Source organism: Gadus morhua, chromosome 9 (assembly GCF_902167405.1).
Source record: "Gadus morhua chromosome 9, gadMor3.0, whole genome shotgun sequence".
NCBI lineage: Eukaryota > Metazoa > Chordata > Actinopteri > Gadiformes > Gadidae > Gadus > Gadus morhua.
In genome coordinates this window covers 640,001-645,000 of record NC_044056.1, presented here as the reverse complement: position 1 = coordinate 645,000, position 5,000 = coordinate 640,001, and positions in this window count along the sequence as shown.

Genomic DNA, 5,000 nt, shown 5'->3' with positions numbered 1-5,000 from the left:
CTCCCCTTTAAGTTTATTATCCCTTGCGGGTTTTTATAATCCCATTACTGGACTGTTAACAACGCCTGCCATGGCATGGCGGATTATCCAGAAACCGTACAGCATTCAGCATGAAAAGAAATAAGCTGGCATAAGCGTGTGTGTGTTTGTGTGTGCGTGCGGCGCGCCTGTCCGTGTGCGTGTGTGGGAGCCCGTTAAACCCACAACTCCACTGCGGCATCACATCAACCCATTGAGAAAGACGTGCAAATGGGTGGATTTTTCATTCATGTCCAAAGCAGACGACACACAAGACAGTGTGTTGAGAGAAGTGTGCGACACACACTCATAGCACATGATACTTGCATACCTCTGTGTGTGCTTGTGTGTGTGTGTGTGTGTGTGTGTGTGTGTGTGTGTGTGTGTGTGTGTGTGTGTGTGTGTGTGTGTGTGTGTGTGTGTGTGTGTGTGTGTGTGTGGTGTGTGTGTGTGTGTTTGTGTGTGTGCGTCTGGGCTTTCTCTAGTGGCATCGTCTTGTTTAAAGTTTAATATAATATGTGGAGGAAAAAATAAAGTTAATAACAGTTTGACCAAACACATCAATAACTGTGTAGCAAGTTCAATAGATTCAAATAGATTTATTCCGTTTCTAGGAAGCTAGAGACACCTCATCTGTCTCATCCGGACACATGAATGACGTACATTTCCCATCAAATCTACAAATTAAAATCTAGACCCCGACAGAGATTTTTGTCTTTCATCGTCAGCCACAGACCTGTCTCAGGCAGCCTACGTCACCCTCTGGCCAGGTGCCAGTTGAACGTCTCAAGCAGGTTTTCCTATTTCGTTCTATACGTTTTCATACGACCCAGATTTCTTTGTTCGAGACGGGCGCAGGCAGCACATCAAGTAGGGGCAGGCATGATTCACACGCACATTGACGCGCACGTGGCCAAAGTGTGTGTGCGTGAGTGTGTATGTGTGTGTGTGTTCATGGTTCCTACAGTGTCCCTGCAGAGGTGATTATGAATCCCCAGGGATGGTGTCGGGCCGGCGGAGGGTGTTCTTAATGTCCTACAGAGGTGTCGATTGGCACATGCAGTAAACAATAAGTTATATAAGGGAATGCAATGCGACCCCACACAATGTAATGCAGTTTAATTTAATATAATATCATTTATTTTAAGCTTTTGCCCATGCAGCCTACCGCTGTTTGCTGTGTTTGGATCAGGGATGTAGAAAATTCCCTCGATTTGAGTCCAAGTGGCAAAAGATTGGCTGGATTGCTGGATACTGGGCAAAGCGTTCCCAGGGAGGTGGCATTATCTGAGCACAGTAACCTAGCAACACTTTTGATAGACAGTGTACAAGTTTTTAAATGAGCGTGAGTTTAACTGTTTTGGAAATGCTGCCAAGTTATTGGATGACCCAACGCTCAAAGCTCCAACCTAGGAACCAGACTAATCTACTTGCAGTCAGCCTCCAGAAGACAGACAAGTGAATCATCATTTGTCTGATTGGCTAAATTTGTTATCATGGTCAAAATGCGTGTTTAAGGATATTGATATATTGTGTTGCCACTCCATCCCCAACTGGTATAATTGTATACTACTCATTGCTGGGGCAACAGTAGTTCAACAACCAGAAGGTAACTTTTGAAGGGTCCCTACCCTCACTGCTCCTGTCGAGCTGGCTGTTCCCCTGCGTGGGGTGACAGGGTCGTCGGTGTATGAATGTGTCTATGAATGGGTGATTGCTAAGCACCAAGTTAAAAAAATAAAAGTGCTGTGAGCGGCCACAGGTTAGATTTAGACAGGCCATTTAGACAAGAGAATCCTACCATGCATGTTAGGGCAGACGAAACCAACATGGAGGCTAGTTAGGCCTAAACCAACATGGAGGCTAGTTAGGCCTAAACCAACATGGAGGCTAGTTAGGCCTAAACCAACATGGAGGCTAGATAGGACATCAACATGGAGGTTAGTTAGGACTGATTAACATGGAGCCTAGTTAGGACTAAACCAACATGGAGGTTAGTTAGGACTAAACCAACGTGGAAGTTAGTTAGGACTAAACCAACATGGAGCTGAACAGACAGATAAATATGCACTATCTCCATGTCCCTGACTCAGCATGTTGGTGAAGAATACGTGAGCACAGTCAACATATTGTGAGCCCCTCTGGAGCACAGAAGCACGGTGTCTGAACCGCGCCCGGCCTCTCGGCCACTAAGAGCCCAGCCCTGTTAACAGGGACTGTTGTCATGCCAACACAATCTTGGTTGCCGCCAAAACAGAGTGCCAGTTTAAGGAAAAGGCAGTCACCTCCGCAGGGAATAATAATAAGTGCGTTTGTGTGTGTGTGTGTGTGTGTGTGTGTGTGTGTGTGTGTGTGTGTGTGTGTGTGTGTGTGTGTGTGTGTGTGTGTGTGTGTGTGTGTGTGTGTGTGTGTGTGTGTGTGTGTGTGTAAGTGGAGGCCATGTTGGCCTGCCTGTATGTTCTCTGACAGAGTGGGGGTCAGGCTCTGTTAACAGAAGAGGGTCCGGGCGGTGAAGAGGCGGTGGCAGGCAGGTCAGCTAGGGGCCACACAGCAGCAGCATCCTCCTCATCATCATCCTCATCCTCATCCTCATCAGCAGCAGCAGCTGTCCTAATATGGGCGCTGTGCTACAGCTGTCCACGGCACTCTGAGACGCAGAGAGAGAGAGAGAGAGAGAGAGAGAGAGAGAGAGAGAGAGAGAGAGAGAGAGAGAGAGAGAGAGAGAGAGAGAGAGAGAGAGAGAGAGAGAGAGAGAGAGAGAGAGAGAGAGAGAGAGAGATGAGAGAGAGAGTGAGTGATAGGGATGATAGAGAGAGAGAGAGAGAGAGAGAGAGAGAGAGAGAGAGAGAGAGAGAGATGAGAGAGAGAGTGAGTGATAGGGATGATAGAGAGAGAGAGAGAGAGAGAGAGAGAGAGAGAGAGAGAGAGAGAGAGAGAGAGAGAGAGAGAGAGAGAGAGAGAGAGAGAGAGAGAGAGAGAGAGAGAGAGAAGCGTGAGAGAGAGAGAGAGAGAGAGAGAGAGAGAGAGAGAGAGAGAGTGAGTGATAGGGATGATAGAGAGAAGGACAGAGGGGGGAGATAGAGAGAGAAATAGGAGAAAGTGTGCATAGTGACTGATTTAGGGAGGGAGAGAGAGGGTGTTCTCAGGAGACAGGCAGGGTAAAGACATGTTAAGCTGAGATCAGAGCTGGGATTATCCCCGTGTATCCTCTGTTCCACCACAGCCAGTGGGAGGTTGACAGACGGACCGTCTTCCCTGCCATACCTGTTCAATTCATACTGGCAAAACACACCTCCACAACAGCCTGTGCTGATCAGCTGAGTCGCTAAGCTGACTTAAGCCATGGCGTTTGGCTTCAAGGTTGTCATTGACTTCCAAAGAAGTCTGAGCGATCCCATCATTGAAAGCTGGTGCGTTTAGGATGTCCACATCTTCAAAACCTAGTAAAAAAGGCCTTGAGGTAAATGTCTGAACTCCCAAGTGGGCAGAAGAGCCTCTACTAGAAGCAGAACCCTAAAGTGCCAATCGGGTCAAAGGTCAATCCCATCTGAATGAAAGGTCGAGACCACCAACGATCAGGAGCAGAATGTAAATATATCTAAATGTGTTTACACATTTTGAACTCATAACCTTAAATTAATTTGGGTTAGGGCTTAATTGAGTTAATATTACATATGCTTTAAATATGACAAATATAAATTGCTCAGAGCAGACATTTCCATCAATGAGCTTGGATAGTCATGATGGCTCAGGCTTGTAATGTGCTGATGAGTAATCATGAGTAACAAGTCTTTGGAAACGCAGTTATGCAGCAATCTTTAGTAATTGTAGATCATATTTTAATGAGAGAGTGTAGAGGCAGATTGTGGCGGAGGGAACGGCAAACATCACACCTCTCTTTGACGGTGCAACGGCACGACGCGGCTGGTTTTGAGTCCAAGTTTGTGTCCATTTATCCTGATCCGAATACGTTTATCCGTCTATTCCACGCACATTACAATCAGATCCAACTCCACTCGGTGTGACTCACCAAGGTACGAGGAACAACAGCCTGCCTCGTCCCTCCAGGGTCTGACCGACGGGAGGGCGACGGGCACTCTCCCGTGTGTGCTGCTGTACGCACATCATTCAGCAAGCCTTTCCCCGCCAGCCTCAACGTTATCTTGTATCCTAGCAACCTCTCCAGAAAGTGGGTTTGCCTCTGCATAGCCTGAGTCCAGCTGGTGATCTCACCAGAGTGTGTCTGTGTGCGTGTGTGTGTGCGTGCAGGCTTGCGTTTGTGTGTGAGTGTGTGTGTGCGTACGTGTCTCTGTGCCTCTGTGTTTGTTTATACGTGCGTTTATGCGTCTGTGTGTGTGTGAATGCATTTTAACCCGGTTGCCGGTTCGTTTACTGAGCTTGGCCTCCCGATGTGTTGATCACTCACTAGGCCAGAAATAAGCGCTTGGGGTTCACAGCAGGACATCGGCTGTCAACGATATGCTCATCACTAATCATCACAGCTGAACTAAGAGAGTCACTACCCTGTGAATAATTCATTCAAACCATTCTGTTCCCCCCCGCCACACACACACCCTCCACTTCTCCCTCCTCTTTTATCTCTGTTCCTGTCTCTATCTTTATTTTTCTCACTCTTGAAATGTCCTCTCCTGACTTGGTTGGCTGGTATTTGAGGGGTATAGCTCCCTAGATATCAGCGATGACAGCGGAGAAACAAGTCACTCCATTCAACGCTTCCACTGAAGTAGCACTCGTTGTGTGGTGCATTCAGGAGGAGGTTTCTGCGTCTCCTAGGTTCCGAGACATTTTATTCACAAACACTGACGTGTTTGAATGTGGATGGTTTTGGTTAGACAGGTGGCTCCTCTGTCGTTGTTTAACTTTTGTGCGTTTGTGTGTGTGTGTGTGTGTGTGTGTGTGTGTGTGTGTGTGTGTGTGTGTGTGTGTGTGTGTGTGTGTGTGTGTGTGTGTGTGTGTGTGTG